The sequence below is a fragment of the Eurosta solidaginis genome, chromosome 2, assembly GCF_040869045.1.
Source record: "Eurosta solidaginis isolate ZX-2024a chromosome 2, ASM4086904v1, whole genome shotgun sequence".
NCBI classification, from domain to species: Eukaryota; Metazoa; Arthropoda; class Insecta; order Diptera; family Tephritidae; genus Eurosta; species Eurosta solidaginis.
Window position 1 is genome coordinate 145,198,793 of NC_090320.1, and position 26,966 is coordinate 145,225,758.

Consider the following 26,966-nt stretch of genomic DNA (forward strand, 5'->3'; position numbering starts at 1 on the left):
AAATGCTGAACAAACAGTTTCTGTTGAATACCCAGAAAGCTGGGCATCCCAGCAGACATCTGATTGATGAGGATCAGTGATATAAACCAACAGGCATCGGACCTCCATACCGGGAATTGCCCGGCGAATCCGGTACTTAAAGAAAAATACTTAGCTAGCAGAAGAGGAACGCACTCTCCCTACGGAAACAGGCGGTCACTCTAGCTCAACTTCGATCTGGGTACTGTAACAGGTTAAACTCTTACCTATCCAGAATCAACCCCGACTTACAAAATGTATATCCTATTTGGAATGTGTCCCCACGTGTCACCAACCATCTTTTTAATTATAATTTGAAACCAACGCTTCTAACACCCCTCTCACTTTGTCCAGCCCGGTTGAAAAAACAAGTTTCGTTGGACTCCCGTTAGAGGACATTGATGATCGGTCGCACTTATTGAAGCACTGCTACAACAGCGACAACAACAGTGTCTTTATCATTAGTACAACGACAAGAAAGACACCGCAGACTTGTAGGTATGGAGGGTAAAAAAACTTCAACGGAGTTCATACTATAACCAAAATACTAGTTCGGGTGGAAACGGATTTGCCCATAACCATAAAAGCCGCTTGGACTTGAGACTGTTTCTGCAATTACAATAACAACTCTTGAATAATCCTGTCTTTTGGATGAAGCGAAGCACTATTATTTTAACAACAACAACTACATCAAAACAATATAATAAATATGAAAATTACCTTTTTCCTGAAAGAATTTAGTCATGCCTCTCATAAGCGCTGCATATGATTTGGCTGTTTTGGTTGTAAGTCTCCAAATAGCTGCTCAACTATCTCGTCATTTTGATACTTTTTCTGCCTATGTATATAGGTTGTGTATACTAACAACTTTACAACTATTCAGTATGATTGCAATAATCATAAGTAAAATACTTAATTTTTTTTTTATATAAATTAAAATAATGAAAATTGCATGGATTTATAAGTGCACTATATAGACTATGTTGTTGTAAAAAAATATTATCTTTAGTCTTTTAGTTTAAATTCTCTACTTTATTAAAGCGACGATAGCGTCGAAAGCATCATTTGCTATCTGGGTGCGGAAAAAGCAGGCAGAATTGACTGGAAAGGCACGTAACGTAACTGGTGTGACACCACGATATAAAGCCAAAGGACCATCGGTACGCATTAGATCCACGAAGCCGCTGCGCACGCCATGCGGATACTTGCCTGCGGGAGCTGTTTGCAATCTGCTCTTGAGTACATCAGCTGGCATACCCACCATTCAATATGCTATACCCGCTGCACCACCAGCAAAAATTTTTTAACCGATGCTTATCATTTCGCTGCCAGTTTGCTCTTTGACCTTATCTTGAATATACTGGTAAGTGAGAAAATAGACAGCATTTAAATCACACAACAGCTTCGCACAGCTCCCTTTGTATAAGCGACGTATACGGTCTTCCTTATACAATTTCGAGGCTGCATCTTACATACCCTTGTATTCACGTTCGCCACCTGAAGATTGCTGCACTTGTAATAAGCATTTAATATGTTCACCAGGCGCTGTAATAACGGTTGCATTTTCACCTGTTTGTTGCACGCGTTTACACAATGCATAACCAGCAAAGCATAACGCAAATATGGGCGCTACACTGTGAGTGGTGCAGTCATACCTTTGTATAGGTCTGTGACGCCTTCATTCTTTATAGTTTTGGCAGCACAATCGAAAGTGCCCTTGTACAAGGGCGGTTGACCAGGAGCGGGGTTAGACCTTGTTTGGAGGCGAACCTTAATGGTGTCCAATGGATGTCTCGAGTGTACATTGTATATGCAACCAAATCCGCCACTCAAGAAAGCCTTCAAAGGATTTGCCTTACGTTCTTGCGCTGGTACAATAAATATTGGTTTACGCAAAGCTTTCCGAAATAAAAAGGTAACAAGTGGCTATACTGGCTACGTATTGGGTTTGACAGTTTCAGTGAATACGTAGTGACTACGTAAGAGGAAAAACGCGAATACGTAAGAAGTTATAAAATACGAATTCTGGGTGAATGTGAATGTGAGTGAATGCGACGCAAACATTCACGGTGACACACATAATATGGGCCTAAGAATAGGTGTGAATTGAGTCTGCACAACTGTGCTATTATTTGACGATGTATGTTTTGTAGTGATTTTGTTGTTGTAACACCGACGCTTTCTCAAAGTTCGGACAGTGGCCGCTAGATGCACAGTGGGCCATGAGTGCCGTTTTTTGGTTATTTAAATTATGGCAATGTTTCATGTCCGATTTCTGCTGTGCTAATCTCGTTTTTAACTTAGATTTTATGGTGCCTACGTAAATACTTCTGCATGCTTCGTATTTGTTGCCTTTGCATGCAATTTTGTATATGGCGTTGCTTTTTTTGGTTGAAGGTATTATAGACTTGGTTTTATTGAACATGTTTTTAGTGTATTACAGGGTTTGTGGCCTATTTTAAATTGCTTATTATTGTAACAGGCGGACTTGATTAGACGCTCTGATAGTTGCGGTACGTAAATTACAGATTTAAACGTTTTTGGTGTTGCGGATTTTTCTTAATGTCCTTATAATATTTTCAATTTCTTGTCTGATCTCTTTATGATAGACATCGTCTGATATCTGTAACATGCGCCGTATACAGCTCATTGCTGTATTCATAAGCATACTCTTCGGATGTTTAGAGTAAAAATTGATTAGTCGCCCTGACGAAGTTGTATCTTATACAATACTAGAAGACCCGGCAGACGTTGTCCTGCCCTAAATTTGGCCAATCTGCATACATTTTAATAAGCTTTTTCCGTCTGACTCTGCCCTGCCCCCCCTTCACTTTTTCCTAATCCTTTTATTCACTCCTCCCTTCGTCTTTTTCGCTTAATCTATCTCCATCTTCGTCTCGTTCTATCTCTTTCTCAATCTCCTTCTCTCTTTTTTCTTTTCTCTTCCCTCAATTTCTTCTCATTCTTCTCCATCCCTTATTGCCTGTCCCAGAAGGTAGTATGTATTTTATTCCAGTCCCAGTCCCAGTCCCACTCCGAGTCTCAGTCCCAGTCCTAGTCCTAATCCCAGTCCCAGTCCGTCTCTGGATAATATATTACTCTGTACTAAAGCACTCATCAACAGTTTTCATTTGATATCCATATTGTATAAACATTGTCTAGGCATTCACTGGCCCACGTTTTGGCCTATATCTCGAGACCTTAGTCACCCAGGGGTATGAAAATTACCCTCTACTAAAGCACTCATCAACAGCTTTCATTTGATATCCATATTCTATAAACACACTCTAGGGGTACCCGGGTCCACGTTTTGGCCTATATCTCGAGACCCTAGTCACCCAGGGGTATGAAAATTACCCTCTACTAAAGCACTCATTTGATATCCATATTCTATAAACACACTCTAGGGGTACCCGGGTCCACGTGTTGGCCTGTATCTGGAGACCCTAGTCACCTATCCTATATTTCAAGTTAAATCAAACTACACACGGGGTGCAAAACAAATTCAAAATCGGTTCAGTAGTTTAGGAGTCCATTGGCCTCAATTGTGTGACACGTGTTTTTTATATATTAAGATAAGCTTCCACTGGGTGTCTCATTTCATAACCATATAATCTAGATAAGTTCGTTTTCCTTCTTCTTCCCGTTCTACGGTGAACTTTTTGCTTTTATGAAAAGTGTTCAGCGCGTTCAGGGTATTCTCTATCTCATCTTGTTGTACAATTGCGAATAAATCATCCACGTATTTTGCCATAATTCTTGGTTTACGTTCTAGTTCTTCAATCGCATTATTTAAAAGTTCCTCCATTATAATGCCCGCGATAACTGGAGATGCCGGCGATCCATAGGCATACCTCTTAATTGTGTGTAAACCGTGTCATTTAATTTGAAGTATCTGTTTTCTTCGATACAAAATTTTAATATTGTCCATAAATAGTTGTTTGGGAATGTTAGTATGTTCTTTTATAATCGTCCATTTATTACGTATAGTATCAAGTGCCATATGTGTTGGTACACTCTGAAACAATGAAACCACGTCAAGGGAAATGAGTATTTCATCTTTGCAAATGAAGGTATTATTGATTCTCTCTTTAAATTCAGGGGTATTCTTAATGTTATATTTGGAGTCAGCCGTTATATATTTTAAAATTTTTACTAGAAATTGGCATAGGTCATATGATGGAGAGGTGATAGCTGAGCAAATCGGCCTGAGGGGAAGTCACTCCTTGTGGATTTTCGGTAGTCCATAAATCCTGGGTGGTAGTGCCGTCGTTGTCGCGAATTTGTTTTTATCCGCCTTTGTGATACATCCTATTTTGTACAGTTTTTCCACTAAATTGTTGTTTTTCGTTTGTAGCCTTGAGGTGGGATCTTGCCTATGTACTCTCTAAGTCGTCAAATCATTGAGAATCTCATTAATTTTATTGTTGTAATCTTCATCTCCATGGCTATGGTTTTGTTTCCTGTGTCATATGATAAAATTCGTATATGGTTGTTTTTACTAAGAAATTTCTGCGTCCGCTCTACAGTATCTAATATTGCACGGTCTATTGCACTTTCCCTTTTAGCTGTTACTTGATCTTTTACCAGGAAGGAGAATTTTGTGCGTGCTTCTTCTTGCTTTTCTTTTTCAGTATGAGTTTGGAACAGCTAAAAGGAAAAGTGCAATAGACAGTGCAATATTAGATACTGTAGAGCGGACGCGGAAATTTCTTAGTAAAAACAACCACATACCAATTTTATTTTTTAAAATAAAATATCCCACCTCAAGGCTACAAACGAAAAACAACAATTTAGTGGAAAAAATGTACAAAATAGGATGTATCGCAACGGCGGATAAAAACAAACTCGCGACAACGACGGCACTACCATCCAGGATTTATGGACTACCGAAAATCGACAAGGCAGGACTTCCTCTCAGGCCGATTTGCTCAGATATCAACTCTCCATCATATGGCCTATGCCAATTTCTAGTAAATATTTTAAAACATATAACAGCTGACTCCAAATATAGCATTAAGAATACCCTTGAATTTAAAGAGAGAATCAATAATACCTTCATTTGCGAAGATGAAACACTCATTTCCTTTGACGTGGTTTCATTTTTTCCGAGTATACCAACACAAATGGCACTTGACATTATACGTAATAAACCCTGCCAACCAAAACTGCAGGTGTGCGGATTTTATCCACTTTCCCCTTGAACGAGTCGTGTACGTGTGATCTCGCATCCTTCTCACACTTATACCAAAATGCCATTAAGAAAAATGCATAGTTGCTCCTCTCTAACTGACAATATCCCATAACACATGGTTGGATTTTTGCAGGGATGCCATACCGGAAGATTTTCATGCCCAAAAATACCCAAAATTTTTACCAAAGTACCCAAAAGTTCTCCTAAAATACATAAAAAAAAAACTATAAAATACCCAAAAAATCTCCAAACATTTTTATTTTTTTATTTTTAATGAAAACATTTAGTTAATAATATAAAGATGCATTTACAATTGTTCTAAAGCATAACATTTTTAGAATAAATCTGTCAAACGGACCTTTTACAATTAATTTGCTTTTGTCGCACAGATAAATTATAAGATAAAACGGTCTTAAAGTTATTAAATAGCATAAATAATAATTATTTGTATTCATAATTTTTTATGTCTGCAAGTATTTACTAAACTATAATATTTTTTATATAATTTAAAAAACAAGTACAAATAACATTGAAATAAATTAATTATGAATAACAGTGTAATATTTGGATTTTTGACATTAAAATGACAGTTGTTTATTTATCAAACTAATTAAATCTATAATTGATAAAATATCAAAGCTGATTAAGTCTAGAAGTTCGACTTACAATCCCTTAAAAAACCAATCAATCGAAAAACTAAATTTTTCAAATCAATTAAAACTAAGGATATCACAATAAGTATCTTTTTTAATTCTATTATTTAACAAAGGAATTATTAGCTTATTGATCACTCGAGTTAAAAAATGTTGATATTTTATCAGAGAGCGCGTCAGTTCTTTTTAACAAAAGGCCACAATGAGTGAACAATACTTGTATAACTTTGCAAAAAATTTTCTTACTACAGAGATGTTTTTCTGAAATATACAAAACTTTAGAAAAAACTTTTTGATTTCATTGACAGTACTATCAAAAGTACAATAATTTATTTATCTTTCTTTTGGTGTATGCATAAACTTGAAACTCGTTTCCAAGGAGTGAAAAACATACTGTAACGAATTTACTGCAATTCCCCTTATTTGCAATCTTCTGCTAACTTTCGTATCGCTAAACTGTTGAATAAATAACTCCAATATTGAAAAATGGAAAAATGGCGTTTATTAAAGTACTTCAAAATAACACTTATACTTTGCAACTAGCTTGCTTAACAACCAAACTGATTGATAGCTCAAATGAAACTCTACTATTGCCCGACAGATTGCGTGCTTAATCAATAACTGCTTGATAGCTCAAATCAAACTGAATTCCAGCGCCTCTACATTTGCTGCCTTTTATTCTCTCTGATTTCAACGTTCGCATCTTCTAAGCGCTTCCATTTCAGAACTTACTAGTTAGTTTCATCTACAAAATCGCCAGCCACAACTACGTTTATAACTTCTCATTTGAGTAATACTTGCACAAATTATTGCCCTCTCTTGTGAGCAATTCAGATAAGATATATGCATGTGTTTGTGCATTGCTTCTCCGCTGCTCGTATACGTACATATGTGTAGACGCAATTATTGATTCGTTTATGTAGATACAAAATTATTGATCTATGGATGTGCATGATATCACTGTTTGGCATCGGCTTAGAGATGGTGCACCCCCTTAGTTTTGCTAATATTCGTAACAATACAATTTTCTTACAAGTTTACAAAATCTCACCAAGTTTTCCCTAGATATATACATGTATCTATTATTTCAAAAAAATTTGAAAAAATTGTTTGTAGATTTAAACGATAATCGAATGAGCCAAGATCCCGCATTCCGGAATTGTTGTATTTGTAATCGAATTTGAAAAAAAAGGTTTGATGACGTAGCGCTTTTTAAATTTTTCGATTTTTTACATTTCTCTCAGTGTTCGGGGGTATTTCAAAACTGTTACCTAAGTAAACGAGTACGCCGGAGTAAAAATTAAATTTTCGGAGTATATTTTTTCTTCCTTTTTGAAAGCGTGCGAACAAATAACATCAAATTGATTTGGTGGCTTGGCAGACCTTTTGATGGAAAACACTCCTCGGCATCCAATATCACGGCTAAAAAATCACAAGGTGCCATGCAATGACGGGATACCCGCCGGGCTGTTCAAACATGCGAGGCGAAGATAAAGAAGCAAAAAAAAGTGGGTCTTGCAGTAAATTTGGACAAGACGAAGTACTTGCTGTCATCGTGGCCTCTGTAGCTACGTCACTGTTGACGGATATAAATTCGAGACTGTGAAGGATTTCGCTCATTTGGGAAGCAGCATTAAAAACAAAAACAATTTGGGCTTAGAAATCAAAAGGAGAATAACTCTCGCGAACAAGTGCTTTTTAGGCAGTTGAAAAGTAAAGTCCTCTCTCGCTCTACAAGTCACTCATCATACCTGTCCTGATGTATGGCTCGGAATCATGGAAGGTGCCGAGAGAAGATGAAAAGGCTCTTGGAGTATTCGAGAGAAAACTTCTCCGGAAGGTGTGTAGTTCTATCCGTAATGTCGACGGTGAGTGTCGAAAGAGGTATAATGATGAGTTATATGAGCTTTACGCAGACATGACGATAGTGCAGCGATTGAAAATCCAAAGGCTTCGCTAGCTAGGGGATGTTATGCGGAGGAACGAATACGCTCCGGCAGTTTGTAAACAGAGGAAAGAGAAAACCTGCACTGAGGTGGGAGAGACAGTTGGGGGAAGATTTTACCTCGGTTGGTCCCCCAATTGGCGAATGTTATCGCAAGACAGAGTTAACTGACCTCACTGACTCAACGTACTTCAAGAAATGCTGTATGTTGAATTTTGGCAGCATTTACAAATCACACCCAAACACATTTGTTGCTTACACTTTACTTCTTCTTTTCTCATTCCGTACGAAAAAAGTACAAAAACTGTGAGTATAATGTGAACAAACATGCCTTAAGACACAAACAACGAATTCACGTCATTTCATCCAGTCGTCACTTGTAAACCATCAGCTTTTCATAGGTATACAATAAAAAACTTCAACCAAAAGATAAGGTAGTAATACTTTTTAGTTTTCAACTCGACTCAAATAAACCTTTGAGATAAAAATGGAGTAGGAGGTAAGAGCGGAGCAAAATACTCCGATTGGAATAAAGTCTGAACACTGCGTCAGTTGTGAAACATGTTGTCAAAAGCGTGACGTCACGCCGAGAAAATTTATTTCACGGCTAACTATGATTTTTTGCTCTCTTATTTTTTACTGCGGGATCTGTTTATTGGTTCATGGATTTAAACGATAGTAGTACCTAAAGAAAAGTAATCAAATTACTTTTCTTTTGATATATACAAGCATCCATTACACGTTTACAATGAGTGAAATATATTCACTTTCGTTACAACCTTATAAAATTTCTTAACATTTTCTCTAGCTACATATATGTATCTCTAAATTTGAAAAAATTCATTTATCAATTTTAACGATAGTAGTATCGAATGAAAAGTAATCAAATTACATTTCTTTTGATATATACAAGCATTCATTACTCGTTTACAATGAGTGAAATATGTTCACTTTCGTTACAACTTTATAAAAGTTCTCAATATTTTCTCAAGATACATATATGTGTTTCTAAATTTGAAAAATTTTTTAGAAATCGTTTATCAATTTTAACGATAGTAATATCGAAAGAAAAGTAATCAAATTGCATTTCTTTTGATATATACTAGCATTTATTATTCGTTTAAAATGAGTGAAAAATATTCACTTCCGTTAATGTTTCCTTCGTTGCCAGCAGATCCATATCAGCAGAAGTTGTTCTCGTGATGTCCTTATGATGGTCCGAACCAGACCTGTTAAATAATGATTACTAATGGTAATGATTAGCCGTTCCATGGATTATTTTCTTGAAACGCCATTTAATTATTACTTGCCATTAGTTTCTATTTTTAATGATTACTTTTCAATTGATTAAAAAAATAATCAAAAAAAGTTATGATTTTTTCCGATTATTGAAAAAAATCAAAAAAATCAGAAATACTCAAAAATAATGAAAAGTAATGATTATTTTTTATTTTTTTTTTTATTTTTTTTTTTATTTTTTTTTGATTATTTTTCCGCTTTGTTGAAAGAAAAAATTTCGTTTGTTGCATGCACGGAATAATTTCTACATACAAGTACATTTTAGGATGCAATAGTAAATCGTAAGCGCTTATCGAGGCGAATATATACATGCAACATATAGGGCGAATAGTATATGAGCGTTGATTCAAACATATTCTCAGGTAAGTATATACACATGCGCATTATTACATTCATTATATAAAATAATAATGGTTTCATCCTTAAGTCAAGCTAATTTGTTTTGTATCTAAAATTAACATATCCGCTATTTTGGATTAAGTTATGGCTATGCACTGATTGTTTTGTAATCAAAGTTTATCATATTGTTCGCTTTATTTTAGTAATATTGGTCCCATTTAGACAACTTTATCATATATAAGCATTTTTCTTCGTTAATATATTTTGAACGCTTCACATTTTTTTGTTTCCGCCTTCGGATTATTAATACTGAGGTCAATATAAGTCCCTTAGGGCACGTATTAGCAGCCGACCGCTGTTATAGACTTTTAAAATGTATATATATATATATGTTCTTGGAAAATATCCAACCATGTCGAAAAAAATAATGTATGATAGGCAAACAAATGTGTTTGAAATTTCCATCGTTAGTAATAAAAATATGGCTCACTATGCAAAACTTAAAATTTTATAGGAAATATCCTAGACGTAATCATAAGGAAATAAAAAGAAGTTTCAATCTAATGTACATGGACATATGTTAATAAATTAATTTGGGATATAACAACCTTTGGTTAGACAACTGACCATGATGATGAATGACAACTTAGAGGATCGCTCCAGTCCAGTACTCATACATATTGTTTGAGCATATTGTTTTGTCGTAAAACAATACGCACTCCCCCGCAAGGAATTCGTCGGATACATCTATACACGATAATTTGTAGGTGGGTATGTATGTACCCATATGCCTAGATAAGCGCTCACGATATACCGTTACATCCACCAATGTACTTGTATGTACAAAATAATCAATGCATAGCCATAACGTTATCCAAAATAGTGGATATATTTATTTTGGATATAACAAAATTGGCTACACTTAAGGATGAAACCATAAAGGATCGTTGCAAAATGAAAGGCTTTGGACGCCAACCTATGAATACAAAATTTTTTTACATATTCTCTGGCAATTAGAAAAACCGCCGTTTTGGATCCATTACATTATTTTATATAATGATTGTAGTCAAATATGCACATGCGTGTATACTTACCGGAGAATATGTTTAGATCAACGCTCATATACCATTCGCCATATATGAAGCATCTATATATTCGCCTCGATAAGCGCTTACAATTTACTATTGCATCTTAGAATGTACTTGTATGTAGAAATTATCCCGTGCATGTAACAAAGGAGAATTTTTCTTTCAACAAAGCGGAAAAAATAATCAAAAAAAATTTAAAAAAAATCAAAAAATAATTTAAAAAAAGTAAAAGCAATCGAAAAAATCAAAAATAATCAAATATAATAATTTGGTTACTTTTGATTATTTTTGATTTTTTTCAATAATCAGAAAAAATCATGATTTTTTTTTTTATGATTTTTTTCTAATGGTAATCAATTGGTAATTGCTTTTTTCGGAAAACAATTGAAATAATCATTGGGCATTAAAAAAGGCATCTAATTAATTGATTACTAATGCTAATTCAAATTTAACAGGCTGGTTCGAACGATATGTTTGCTATTGGAAAGATAGAAAAAATAAAAGTCAAAATTAGTTATTCATTCAATATAACTTACAGAGACAGACTTTATTTACCTTTTCGAAACTTCTGCTTACTGAAGCTGTGGTTGCATCCTGTGAAGAAAGTAGGTTGAAGTATTTTATTGCTAAGAAAAAAAAAGATAATTAAAAGTCAATATCAAAAATCAATTCAACAAAATTGTCTAAATCTGAATCTTCCCTTTTTAGAGCTCGGGATAAAGAAAAGACACTAGTGCTGAGGTGTCATCCACGAAAAATGGAAAATGGCCAGTGTGGTTACGCTATTAAAGCCTGGGAAACCAGCTAACGTAGGAGATTCTTATCAATATTGGCTGCAGAAAGTGCATCATATGAAGAAATCCCGAAGATATGTGAAAATATTGGAAACATGCTATTTACTTAGATATTTCAAAATTTTATTTTTGCATATTTTCCGTGACATAGTAGAGTTGCTGTTGTATCGATAACGGCACTTCCCGAAGATTTTGAGAGCGCTATCGGTGTTTTTTGTTTAACTTCTATATTGCTGATTTTTGATAGCCTTGTAAGTACTTATTATTGTAAAAAATTTAATGAGCTGATAGGCCTTAGTTAAATAAAACACAATATTTAAAGTTGTGTTTTAGTTTTACTTCGTCGATATTTCGATTTCAGTCTGAAATCATCTTCAGGAACATATGACTGTGTTGATCGATCAAACACAGTCATATGTTCCTGAAGATGATTTCAGACTGAAATCGAAATATCGACGAAGTAAAACTAAAACACAACTTTAAATATTGTGTTTAACTTCTATATATCAAAACTACCTTCACCACTAGAAGGAGTCACTATCGTTTCCTACCCGACGACTGCACTATAATGACCACAGGCCCAGGCCCACAGACCAATGAAATTTGTTACAAAATAAACAGTTATCTCCCTGACCTCTGCAATTTCTTCGCGAAACCTGACATTGTCACCGACCAAATCATCGGCGACCTTATTTAAAACATGGACGCGCCAAATGCCGAGCATATTGAAAGTCCACGTCGGTGGCATTACGCTACCGACTGTCTTACACCCAAAAATCTTGGGTGTGACCTTCGATCAGGATGTACATTTTGGAGGGCATGCAACCACAATTGTTCCCAAAATCCGTAATAAAATCTTCAAATCTCTTGCCGACAGAACTTAGGGTAAAGACAAAGAAACGCTCATTACCACTTACAAAGCAATTGGCCGGCCGATTGCATGCTAGGCGTACCCGATATGGTCGCCAAGCCTAAAGGCTACTGGAAGAAAATACAGGCCTGCCAAAACACTGCCCTCAGAACCGCTACGGGCTGTCTTATGTCCCCAGAACAGCACCTACACAACGAGGGTCATCTCCGTAAGCAATATGAGGAAATACGGCACCTGAGAACACAGCCGTATTAAGCTAAAAAACACAAGCAGGTCCTCAGTGAAATCCACAAACAGGCGTCGAACCTCTATGCGAGGAATTTCCCGGTGAATCCTGTACTCAAAGAACAATACGCAAAACGAGTAGAGGAGGAACTCTCCCTAAGGAAAACGCTCGTCACGAGCTTCGATCTGGGCACTATAAGAGGTTAAACTCTTACCTATCCAGAATAAACCCCGACATACAAAATGTATGCCCTGCTTGAAATGTGTCCCCACATGACACCAACCATCTCTTCAATTGTAATGTGGAACCAACGCCTCTAATACCCCTCTCACTATGCTTCGCCGTGTTGAAGCTGCAAGTTTCCCTGGACTCCTATTAGAGAATATTGGTGACAATTTGTGATCGGTCGTGTCTATTGTATGAGGCGAACCACTGGTACAACGGGAATAACAACAGCTATTTCGGCAGCTGTAAGAAATATTACCTTAACTTTTCGACACTTTCAAGAACGCAAAAGTGTGAGAAAAGCCTACATAAGTTTTTTTTGAAGAACGCCCTCAACTTTTTCAGGGACCTGGCACTTCACTCGTTTTGATATACACTATTATGCATATATGTACAAGCGCATGCAGATATATATTTTATGATGGCACCATAAAATCTTCCTGAACTTTATCAGGGACTTAGCACTGAACTGGTTTTGATATACACCATTATGCAATATATGTTGTTGTTGTTGTTGTTGTTGTAGCGATAAGGGTGCTCCCCGAAGGCTTTGGGGAGTGTTATCGATGTGATGGTCCTTTGCCGGATACAGATCCGGTACGCTCCGGTAACACAGCATCATTAAAGTGCTAGCCCGACCATCTTGGGAACGATTTATGTGGCCACGTTAAACCTTCAGGCCATCCCTCCCTCCCCACCCCAAGTTCCTTGAGGGGCAATATATAATATGTCCAAGCGCATATACATATATATTTTATGATGGCACCATAAAATCTTCCTGAACTTTGTCAGGGACTTAGCACTGAACTGGTTTTGATATACACCATTATGCATATATGTCCAAGCGCATGTACATATATATTTTACGATGGCACCATAAAATCTTTCTGAAATTTGTCAGGGACTTAGCACTGAACTGGTTTTGATATACACCATTATGCATATATGTTCAAGCGCATGTACATATGGGGTATTCCATCCCATTTCGACCAATTTTGAACCCGACCCCTTTAGAATTGGCTGAAAGTTTTTCTTCTTTTTCTAGCTGACGAAAGACGTTTTTCAGAATTTTTTCAAATTTCACTCACTTCATAATAGCTTCCTATTCAGAACGACTGCCAAATACTTGAATTGATCGATAAACGCTAAAAACGTACCCCCAATTTTCGGTGGTGTTAGATTTGGTACTTTGTACCTCCTCGTGAAGAGGACAAGCTCGGTTTTATCCGGGTTGACTTCCAAACCTGTGGCTGTGGCCCCGTGTGAAATTTTGGATAGGGCCCCTTCCATTAAGTTGCAAAGAGTTTGCGGAAATTTCCCCCGCATGGTGACGCAGATGTCATCTGCATACGCGATCACTTGGTGGTCTTCTGATTCCATGAGTCGTTGTAGTTGGTTGACGGTAACCACCCAAAGTAGCGGAGAGAGAACGCCGCCCTGCGGAGTGCCTCTGCTGACTGGTCTGCGGATCACGCATCGGCCTAGCTCAGTTTTAATCTGCCTACGCGTAAGCAGATTGTATATAAACTCCACCAGGCACGCGTATATCCCCATATCCGTCAGCGCCGAGGTGATGGCTGCCGGGAGAACGTTGTTGAAGGCACCCGCTATATCTAGAAATGCCACCAGTGTGTATTCCATCCGGCCCCGGCGATTTATAGCGCCTGGAGGTCTGTAAAGCCCAATCTATCCTTTTATCGTCTGTGATTTCACTTATTAGCTGATCATTAGGTGACCCTCCGCTAACAATATTTGAAGACGCGCCCGCGCTTGCTGGGAAGTTTGTATCCATAAGCAAGTTTATGGTTTCGGCGGTGGAGTCCGTCCAGTGCCCATCGGGCTTTTGGACCTAACTTAGCTGATTTGGAGATTCCGATAGCACCTTCCTTAACCGGTAGGCCGCGGATGTGGATTCAATCCTGCCGCAGAAATCCCTCCAGAAGGATCGCTTTTCATTTCGCTTTGCTCTTTTATATATATTTATTTTGGTTTTGTAAGCAGCCCATGAGGATTCATGTCCGTCATGCTTTGCTTTATTAAAGGCCGCCCTACATAGCTTCCTAAGCTTATCAAGATCGGACGACCACCATGGTGGTTTGTGCGTTTCCATAACCATTCTAGTTGGGCAAGCCCTATCTAAAGCATTCCTGCATTTTTGACATAAATTATTTGCAAGCACGTTCAGCTCCTCGCTTTCTGGGGCTCGCACCTCTTCAGATATATTTTTACCTAGTATCTTCTTATAGTAGCCCCAGTTCGTTCTTCTAATATTTCGTATGTACTTAGGACTTGTGTGCGCCTGTGATATAGAAAAGCTTATATATCTATGGTCAGAAAAGGAGTGCTCCTTTACAACTCTCCATGAAACGATCAGGTCACTGAAAGAGTCTGTGACCAGGGTTATGTCAAGGACCTCTTCGCGGTTTCTCGTAATGAAAGTGGGATCATTTCCCCTATCTGTTCCCCGTGGTACCAATTTAAAGTCTTGGTATGACTTTCGCAGCCGAAACTACTTCCGGTTGAGTATCCACCTACTCCGGACCGGCCGCCTAGTGTGGGTTGGGGTAGAACCCCCCCCCCCCCCCACATCCACGGACGCACACACAAATCAACCACCACGATCACCACCACGTCTCCGTTTAAACAGCTCCAAAGCATACCTATTGAGCAAATCAATAATCCGACTAGTGGAGAGCGCTCCACTTACATCAACCCTTCCCTCTTCAAAACAAATTCCCCAACTACCCATATCCCTTATGTCCGAGTACTCCAGACACTCACACAACACATGCACCCATTCCTCCCGCAACGCACCACATACACACCCCTCCGTTTCGCTCAAGCTCCTCTTATGCAAGAATGCATTAAGAGGACCATGACCCGTAAGCAGAAAGCCCAGACTGAGATTAAGTCTGTAGTCTGGACTTTCCGCCACAAATGAAACGTCCCGGATATACTCGTACGTTACCCTGCCGTTGGGACTATTGTCCCAACGCTCCTGCCACTTCCCTCTGACCACCCCCTCTAACCGACGCCTATTTGCCAACGATCCACTCTCCACATTATCGTCGGCGGCCCATTCATCCTTCAACAGCGGCAAACTTGACCTCCTTCTCAGCCTGAAAGAAACAGCAAGCTGTATAACTATCAGGTCGAGAGGGGGTGAACCAAGAAGCACCTGCATCGCCTCCGTGGAAACGGTACGACACAAGGGCAAGCATGGGAGCATCATGTACCTCTGTATGCTCAGCACGCGCCTCAGACCATGAGCAGTCATGACCGTTCGGTACCATATGGCGGCACCAAAAGTAGCGCAGGCTACGAACAGACCACGATATATCGTACGAACGACATCTTGTTCCTGACAGCATCCAAGCGTGGAAGGAAGTTCATTCGCTCACCCATTGTCAGCCCCAGGTATTTGACTTGAGTCGCATACCTGATGCTGACCCCGCCGATGCGGACAGTCGGTGGGCGATTCCGTGACAATCTGCCTTTCAGCAGCATTGTCACGGAAATCTCTACTCCAACGTGGGCGCCCCAGCCAGCCACTATTTCACATAGGGACTCGCTGGTGCGCTCAACGCTGGCGCGAGAATCCCCCTCTATTAATAAGAGGTCATCCGCATATGCGCAGAGTTTGCAAAGATGCTCGAGTTGCCTGGTCCGTATATATGGACCACAGATGGATCCCTGCGGACAACCTCAAGCCACCTCCCTTTCCACACTTTCACAGGCACCAACGACAGAAGCTCGTCTGTCCGAGAAATAGCTCCGCCATAAGGAGACTTCCGGGCAGCCGAGCTCCACTAACCGTTCGATAACCCTGTCCCAGCGCAGGAAGTCAAACGCCCCGCTGAAGTCAATAAATATGCCTAAGACATATTTATTGGAGCTTCTCTCAACACAGTCTTGGACATGCATCCAGGCTTCTTCAATGTGTGTCCTTTCGGAATCCAAACTGTCTATCCGACTGGTTACCCCCAATTAGCTCCGGAAGCCCCTCAACTATAACCCTCTCCAGCACTTTGCCAATAACTGGAAGAAGGCTGATGTCTCGTCTCGGCGATGCGTGTTCTCTCTTTTCCGCGTGTGGCTGGGGGCCGTGAATCTGGATCGAAGGGATTTGTTTTGTTGTTGGCTGGGATAGCGTAGCGGATTTCCCCTCTTCTTCATTCACTTCTCTCTCCTGCTCCAAGATCTTCGCTTGATTTTCTTGTGCGTTTGGCTCGCACATATGCGTTCAGTACGCGACGCAGTTCGTCTACGGTTTGGCCTTCCACACTGATTCGGTGTTCCCTGCACTCCTCGATCAGCCTCTTCCTCTTCAGTAGGTAGATCCAGTTCAGCGAGTCGGTGTTCAGCGTTGTACCTTCGGGGGCCGGTGTGTTTGTTGTGTCTGGTGGTGTGTTCGTCGTACCCGCTCCGGCATTGTTGGTGGTTGTTGTATTTGGTTTTCCACTGTCATCTGCGGAGGAGGGCCTTCTCGGGCGCCATTTATGAGTAGGGTTTTGTCGAAGGCTGAGGTAACACTCAGTCAATCCAGGGTCAAGTAGCGGTCCCACAAACCCCTACTTAATAAGAACACAGTAGTTATGTGTTAATGACGAATACACACACACACAGCTTGAAGGGTAGTGAGAGCAGCAGTTTTCCGTACAAAGATAGCGAGGGAAGGAGGCGAGCGGCGGCTAACGGTCGTTGTAATAGCGGAGGGGTCGGTACGGCGGTTGAACGGCGGTGCAGTAGCGGGCGGGTTGGTACGGTGGTCCGGAGGCAGCGGCGGGATCAGCACGGCGGCCGGACGGCGGACAGTATTAGCGGACGGTTTGGTGCAGTGATATTGGTGCAGTGGCGGGAGTAGCACGGTGGCTGGACGGCGGACAGTATTAGCGGACGGATTGGTACAGGGGTATGCACGCAGTGGCGCGATTAGCACGGCGGCTGGACGGCGGACAGTATTAGCGGACAGTTAATGCGTGCTTAACGTGAGTACCTGTCTGCGAAGACCTACCCCACGGTGTCAAACACAGATCAGTGTCCGTTGATCTTCGGCCCAACAAGTTGGTACCAATCGGTGAGCTAGGTGTTCAAGTCGACCAGCCTTGGTTTGGCCGGGGAGGACTATCCACCCTCCCCTTCCGTTTCGGGTTAATAGCACCCGGTTGCACGGCAACTCCGTCGCGAGTTCCGTGCTTGTCTCAGTGTCCCTCTTTCATTCTTTGAATGAATGAATGAATGAAATATCTCGACCTCTGATTGACAAGTCAATCAGATTGAGATATTGTGTTTTGTCGCAATTGAGGAATGTGACCAACCTTTTCTGTCCTGCAGTGTTACAGCAATGTATAATACATTGTTGACGACGGAGCTGATTTTACTCAGACACAGCTTGAAGGCGGCACCTCCTTCCAACGCTACGCACCACCATGTTATGATCAAAAACGCCCGTTCGCCGTGAACCAACTACCGACGTGACCTATCAGCGCAAGTGTCTTTCCTTAAGCATGAATAACTACTTAAATGTTCCATAGAGTGAGAGCGTCATATAATTCCTTGTGAATAAAACTATCTGTGTTCCTAGGCGACAGACAGCGGTGCTCACAAGTACTTACGACACAAACACTCGCAAGATACATCTTCACTAATCATGGTACTAAACCACTTGCGCATCAAGACACATCTCGCTAGTCACCGGTACTTGTGCGTTTATGATCATGTTGCAACTGAACCCAGCTAAACGTTCTATTCAGTTTTATCTGCAACTTTGATCTGCATTATTTGCCACATTATATATGCCCACATATTCATCGTTATTTGCTACTGTGGTATACAACTTCTAATAACTTGCTTTGTTGTATAATCTTCCTAATTATTCTTCAATTAAGCTCCGTTTTTATCCACAATTTAGGGCTGTGGCCAACCTTTTCAACCATAGACCTGTGTTGGGGGGCTTCCCCGCCTCAGCAATATCCTTGCAACAGCAGCTCGCCACACTGCAATGATCTAACAACGTTAAATCTGCCACATTTTTGGATGTGGCCATCCATTCTGCGAACGCCTATTCGCAAAGCAGTCTGAAGCCGCTTCAAACATCTCAAAAGACGAGATGAGCACCGGCCCACTCGTACAATTATTGATTGTTTTCGGCTGACAATATACATACGTTTCCACATCTCTCAACGGTTTACACTCCGGTTGCCACAATTATGGGATGTGACCAACTCTTTCATCTGCCCCTCAGGGTCAGTTTTTCAATGAAATTTGGGTATACTGTGACAAGCAAGAGACCGAATTCCCTTGGGTCTTGCGCCCCCAAGGGAAAACAAGTATACTCAGAGCATGTGTCATAAAGTCAACTCTTAATTGAAACCACAGCCCCCGCGATGCTCCCAAAAGGGGGCCATCCCAGGACAGGAGATGAGATCTGAATGCAAGCATCGTACGATGCAGTGCATCAGGTCAGAACTGGCTTTTCCTGCTCCCGCGGTAGCAGTTTTTATAAAGACCATGCCTAGGGTCCCACAGGGTGATACCCGCGTCCACCCTGCTCCCTTTCGAGTAAAATCACCTTACTCGTGGATTGGTTAGCCATGGTATGTAACATGGCAACCCTAGATTATGTCCGAAAAATGACAAATATCAAACAAACAAAAAAAGCAGTTGAACAGTTGAAGAGAAGAGCTCGGTCGTGTTGATTTAAGAACAAAGTTGAATTTTTAAAAAAGTTGTAATTAATAATTTGAAAATCCAAATCGCTTAAACAAGTTAAATTCACTATATTTTCGTAATATGTTTACTTTATTAAATTTGATCAGTGCGAAGTTGCGGCAATTACTTCTGGATATAATTTAGATGAGCTTAAAAAATTTAAAGCTAATATTTTTCTAACCTTTAACTAATATTACCTAAATATCTAAATCTAATACTACTTGAAATAAATGAAGCTAAATTTGAGAAAAACTGAAATAAAACTGAAATATTTCTAGTAATAAACTAAGGTAACATCTCTACTTATTTACATGGGGGCTCAACCCCCAACATCTCAACATCTCTACTTATTTACATGGTATTATGGTCGCCTTTTACGACCGGTATACCTACCGTTGGCATATTCTAACCCCTAACCCACAGGGGGAAGTATTAGCGGACAGATGGATGTAGCGGTATGGACGCAGTGACGGCGGTAGGGTAGCGACGGCAACAACAGGGCGACGGAGCGCGTACCAGTGGCGTGGCCGAGGCGGGGTGTCGGTACAAACGTTCTACCTGATTACCTCTTAGGGGGGTTACCATGGTGGACCGGTCGGGGCGTAGGGGAAAAGGGCCGGATGGTCATATGGCGGCGAAGGTGAAAAAGGGTTACAGTGGGGGTCTCAGGCGTTACAAAGTTTAGGGTGAATTTTCAATACGAAGTTAAAGTAGCGAAATGATGAACGAATTTAGCTTTGATATGTAGATGTTCGTTCATTTATGCAAAATAATTTTAAATGAAAGAGATTTAACCCAGCATCAACTTGTGTTCCAATGAGTTTTAAAAGTTGTTAAACTTATTTAGTATAGTTGTTAGACTTATTTAGTATAATTAGTATAGTTTTATACTACTTAAGTCGATTTATACAATGTAGTTGGTTTTTTTTTGTATTTCAGTATACAAGTATTGAGTATAGATTTATATGACAATTCAATTCTTTTTTTTTTTGTGTTTGTTTAGAGTACTTTGTACAATTAGTTGAAAATTTTGTTACCTTAAATTAAAGTTTTCCTAGGAATGTTTTTGTTTTGTTACAATAAAGATGAAAAAACGTATAATATAGTTTTGATTTTTATTTTTTTAATTAATATTTGATTTTAGCGACCTTTATACGTTTAAATGTAAAGTTTTTATTTTGCCGGCTCTAGGTCAAAAGTAATAAAACGATTTGATTTTTTATTTTCCCAATATATTTCGATCACCTTCGGAGATCTTCATCAGGGGGCTACAACAATAATAAACAATTCAGCCTAGTTTGAAATAACTAACAATAATAACTAAATAAACCATCCTATGTATATAATCACATTCATATTTATATACATACATACATTTATATTTTTATTTTGCTAATCTGCGTCCGTTCGGTTCGCCATGTAGCTTTGAACTAAGTTTCCACGATTCTAGCAAGTGTCTGTAGATATGTGAACAGCCGTCGGTATCTATTTTATAGTTAAGTCTCTTGTTTATTGGTGTGTTTGTTATGTGGAGCATTTCTAAAGTGAAGCGTTTTTTGTAATTTTGCTCTGTTTGAAGTATGCTCACTGCTTCGAAATCTGGTTGATGGCCGCTCTCTGCACAGTGGGCCGCAAGTGCAGTTTTTTGCGTGTTACTAGCTGCTCTGCATTTTATATCAGATCGGTGGCCTGATATCCTCGTTTTCAATTTATTCTTAGTTGTACCTACATACTCTTTGTTACATTTATCGTTTTCATTTCCAGCGCATGTAATTTTGTATACAATGTTGTTTTTGTCTAATAATGCTACTTTACTTTTCATGTTGTTGTAGAAAATATTCGTCGTATAGGCTGGTTTATGTGCAATTTTGATGTTTTCCTTGTCATATATGTCGGAACCTTTTAATCTGTCGGAGAAGCCTGGTATATATAACATCGATTTGTACTTTGTAGTTGTTTTTTCTCCGTTTTTGGGTATTTTTATTTCACTGTAAGCTTTTATCATCCTCCGTATAATTCCATGAGGGAAGTCATTCATTTTTAGTATATTTGCAATTTTTCTTTTGTTTTCATGGCGAACCGAACGGACGCAGATTAGCAAAATAAAAATATAAATGTATGTATGTATATAAATATGAATGTGATTATATACATAGGATGGTTTATTTAGTTATTATTGTTAGTTATTACAAACTAAGCTGAATTGTTTATTATTGTTGTAGCCCTCTGATGAAGATCTCCGAAGGTGATCGAAATATATTGGGAAAATAAAAAATCAAATCGTTTTATTACTTTTGACCTAGAGCCGGCAAAATAAAAACTTTACATTTTATTTTTTTTCTTATGTAAGGGTTGTTTACTTTATGTTACTTTTTGTAATCTATTTTTGCGGATTGTTTTTGACTTTTTAGTATCTTTGTCAAAGATTGTTACATTTACACCATCCACCTGTTCTTTTTGTATTGGAAGCATATCGTTTACTTCGATATTTGAAGTACGTGATATTCGATCAATGGTTTCTTTCTTTTTAGCTCATTTTGGATCAAACCGGTTTTCTACCATGTGTTAGCTCAAAGGGAGTAAATTTATTATCGAAACAGTATTGGATGTTGTACTGTGCAAGAAAGTAAAGTACTTTAAATATGTATCCCAATCAGAGAAATTGTCGTTAGGATATGCCCGTAGGTTTCCATTAAATACTCAATGGTTACATTCTGTTGAGCCAACAGTTTGGTGATGATACGCTGTCAAATAGTCATGTTTGATATTCAAAAGCATTGTTTACTATATAGTTTGGCAGCTTTAATAGAGCTTATGTTGCGAATAGAGTGGAAGGCAGTGGAATAGGCAGACGAATGTCATATAATGAAGGAATTGATGTTCGGTGGTTTTTCAAAATTTGCCCGAAATCCTGAATCACAAAAGGGAGTGTAGTTAAGTACGAAAATGAAAAAATGTAGTTAGGTTTTGCTCCTTTTTTAGCAGGAGATTTTCATTTTAAAAATGTAATATATAAACCAATCTTCCTTCTATTACTTATTTTATCTATGGAGCTTCACATGCACTTTATAAAAACGTGCTTTTTATTTTTACGAACTTATTCCTGAATGAAAATAAATGAAACACGTATTGATATAAGCATTAATCATGTTTCTTACTTCTTAAATGTTCTTCTTAAATATTATCCGTGTTTTTTAACACGCGTATATCCCTTTACGCTTAAACTTTATATGGACTGCTAAGCGATAAACATTAAATACACCTCTGAAATTGCTGCGCATAAATTTTGTCCTACTAAATTTCAATACGCATTATACTCAGATGTAAATGAAATATGTGTCTTTGTTTCACCCTCTACACTAATTCTATGTATTCTATGTGTGTCCACAATTCATCGCAACTGATTCAGCTATATGTGATACCCTATGGCCATCAGAGCGTTACGTCTCCGCTTTTCGGTACACCCTGTTGCTGTAGCTAGTTGTTTAACCACAGCCGCTAGAGGGGTCTCCTAAGCATTATCTAAGCGAGGATAAGCGTTTTTTTACACGCGCAAACGAAACGTATACGCGCGTGTTAAAAAACACGGCTATTATAAATGTGTTAAAAGTAGCAGGACTAAAATAATATTGACAAATCTGATATGTCAAACTAATTTTATATAATAAAAATGTTTTCATAAATTGCATGCATTTTATACATATGCATTATATTTTAAATTTTCTCTAACTTTTCGTTTTGTACTGACTAAATTTTGATTATGCATAACTTTCTTTGGCTATATAAGCTAACAATTCCAGGGGCCGTTTTCACCATCTTCGGTGAACGCTAACAAACACTTTATTTGAAAGAAATCATTCAGAGATTCGTCAAATAAGGGTTACTTTAAAATAACGGACGTTAAAAGTTCCCCTGTCAAATGAGGAAAAATGAAATACAACTATTTTTATAACATGAAGATAGATATAAAATTTATTGGGAATCGCACTGCGACCGTTGATCTATTGTGCCCTCATCAGATTGCGTTGCGTTCCAGGAAGATATATTCCACCGTCTCTCCTGATCGATCACGAAATCGACATGAATACAAAATTATGTTTTTTATTTAGTTGAACGGCGATAGAAAATCATTTTTTTTCTAAAATGCAAGAAACTTCAAAGAGAACGTAAGTTCTTAATTATTTGTGTGTTGCTTTGACGTTGGCGTTGCGTTGCTTATGGGTTGAAGCAATTAAAGCACGTGTGTTCAAAGTCAGATGAGGACGCAACGCAAGTGCGAAAACGACGCAAAAGTTACCTTAAGCGTATTTGCTTTAGGTGTTATTTATCAATATTAATTAAAAATGTTAGATCTCCTAAAAAGTTGAACTTAGGCAAGATACACAAGAGGCGTAGCATCGTAGACGCCTGCAAAATATGGCATGCAGCTAAGATCTCTCTACACCTCAAGATTGCTTATGATGTGTCTAATACGCGTCTATGAAGCTACGCCTCGTGTCCATCTTCTCTTAGATTATATTTCAAAAACATTTTTTTTAGCTTTAAACATTTTTCATAATATTCATGTAGATGTCTACTACTATGGCAGTCGCTTGCATACTACTATTTCATTATTTAAAAAAAAATATTAATCCGGAAAAATGCAACCTTACCACGTGCATTTTCAAACACGGTTGCCACACCATAATGTCATTTGGGACCAAAATTTATCGAAAAAAGGACCAGACCTCAAAAAAAAGGACCAAATTTTAGTTTTATTTTATTGGTATACAAACAATTCGGCAAGTTACTAGAGTATCGTATTTGTTGTAAAAAACGAAAATTGTAGGATGTTTCAGGGGTGTCCTATACAAAATTTTAATAAAGGAGACACTTGGCTTTAGTTCAAACTGCACAAACAAAAATAAAGTGTACCTTTAGGTATCACATTTTCAAATTTTTAGGATAAGACTATGTCTTTCACCAATCTAACGTTGCGAACCTAGTTTTGCTTGATTGCAATGAAATAAAATGTATAGCGCAGTTAGGTTTTAGTAAGGAACGGTTAAAAAATTTGCGTTGTGGCAAACACAATAAATCATAAATGAAACTAAGCAATTGTGTTAATGCTATTTTTATAGATGCTTTCATTTTCACTCACAGTTTAAACTTCATACCAGAGCCTAGATTCAGTAAGTGTGAGTTTTGAACTCAGACTAAAAATGAAGCTTCTTAAAAGTTTCAACTGTATAATAATTGAATACCGATCGAAATATCTAAACACTAAAACAAGTCTTTTTCTGATAAGTGCGTTGTTTCAATCAAATGAAATCATGTGTTTGTCGGAACATTCGACACTTCATTTTTAATGCCTCGCCTAAATTATCTCCCAAGTGAAATGTCATTGTTCTGCTACATTTCATTGATAGAGCAATTTTCGTGGTAAGAATTCCATTGGAGTAAATTGAAAATTATATGTGGGTAATAGATTTGGGGCAATTTTTTTAGCAGTGTTTTCAGGTTTTGTTTCAGTGAAAAAGAAATAAAAGTACCAAAACCGTGCCGAAAAAGACCCAAAATAGAGAAAAAGCGACCAGTGGACCATATAGGGGTTGAAGGGAATGGACTGAAGTGGCAACCATAAGCTTCCACATCAAATACATATACATATAAGTACTTCGACATTACGAAATACATTGTCGCGTTGTGAGGGTATTTTATGAGTATTTTTGCATAATAGCTTTTTGACCACCACAATACCACAGATTAAGTATAAAATTTCACAAAAATAATACATTTTTTCGAAAAATCACACAGAATATCCGCAATCATTGTTTACGAATTTAGAAACAATGAGAATGGCAAATACGAAGGTGTATGAAATGTAATGTCAAAACGTATATGCACATGGTTGTATTTATATGCACGAAAATGCTTTAAAATCGCATGAAATTGTAAAATAAAATTCAAAAATAAATGATAAGAATTTTAATATAAATAAAAAGATTCTTTTACTAACAACAAAAACGCCTTATATATTCTATATAGTAATCAATTGGTAAGGATTATCTCACTTTAAAATTTAAGCTAAATAATCTAAAGTTTTTTTTGAAACTGAGTCGAGAACTGTGCGTGTGAGTGTGCGAATTTCACCGATCAGCTGTTAGTTGCGCTACTTGGTAAAATTTACTATGTTCAAAAGTTTCATAAGTTCTGCAATAATTTCATTCTTATATTCGGTACCTAAATCTGACCTGATGGATTTCATAGGACCATATATCAAAATAAAACTCGAAAATTGCTGAAGCTATTGTTTTGGCGCTTTTATCTGGCACAGCTATTGTTGCCAGATATTTTGTTAAATCGCATATAATGGTAACTGGAAACTCGGTACCGTATTTAGATTCTTGTAAGGGTCCAATTGTATCAATAACAACTATATCGAACGGTTTACTTGGCGTTGGGGTCAGTACTAAATTTTCTTTGATTTTTGGTTTGACTTTGTTTACTAAACATTTTTGACAACTTTTAACGAATTTGGCAATGTCAAGAGTCATGTTTTTCCAAAAGTATTTAGTTCGAATTTTTGCGTAAACTTTTTAACACCGCAATGACCGCCTGATATAGGATCATTGTTTAAATTGTCATGATTTTAATTTTTTTATTATCGTCTGTTATAGTTTCGACTGGGTCTGTAAGTAGTATTTCTTACGATTTTAAAATTTTATTCCCGCATTCTTTTAAATATAAAATTGTACAATATTTGAAAAATATATCATCGTTTGGCTATTCAACTTTGTTAATAAGGTGATTGTTAGCTACTGCTTGTAACTTCGAAAGTAACTCACCTAAGTTTGTTATTTCGTTAGCAATCTCTATATTAAGTAATTCGATTTTTTTACGTCGCATATGTTTAATTGTATGCATTTTAGAAATTTGACTTTTATCATCATACAAAATTGTGGTTCTTATACGCGGAACCTTATTAGAAAATTTGTACGCAAATTTGTCGTAAACCTTTACGTCATCTGGACTATCTGTGTCATCATCGCTGTTTTGTATGTCTGTGTCGTTTTTTTGTTTCGTCATCGCTCTAGTTTGTACGGCAAAAACGTTTTTTGTTCATTCTTTTATTTCATCGAGAGAAATACACGAAAGTGCATCGGCAGCAACATTTGACTTTCCTTTAATGTATTCTATTGTAAAGTTATATTCTGCTAGTTCGAGTCGTATTCTCGCTAGTTTTGATGTTGGATCTTTCAAATTAAAAAGATATACAAGTGGCCTATGATCAGATTTAACAAGAAAATGAGTTCCGTAAATAAATAAATTAATTTTCTTCGATTGGATCGTTTTCAAACAATTTGTTAACCTGCTTGTTTATCTCTTCGCGTTGCGAATGCGGTAAGCGGTAATTTTTTATGTACACAGAGGTAGGTCATTCAATCTTAATTTTTGTTCATAGAAATTGTTTAGTGTCATTTTGTCGTCATTAAGAGCGAAAATGTGCGAATATCCTAAATATAAGTCTAGTAAATTGCTTGCTTTTTAAAATTCTCTTTAACTCATTAAAGCGATTGTTTTGTTTTGACGTTTTGTTGATTTTATAAACGTTATAATTAGA

The 26,966-nt window shown here is 37.9% G+C and overlaps 1 protein-coding gene and 1 pseudogene across 4 annotated transcripts in view; one reads left to right on the forward strand and one right to left on the reverse strand.

The window, feature by feature from the left end:
- Cand1 (Cullin-associated and neddylation-dissociated 1) overlaps window positions 1-26,966 on the forward strand; it is a 484,840-nt gene that overhangs the window by 448,004 nt on the left and 9,870 nt on the right. The gene's annotated exons all lie outside the window — the stretch shown is intronic.
- On the reverse strand, window positions 1,046-26,431 carry LOC137239876 (congested-like trachea protein; annotated as a pseudogene).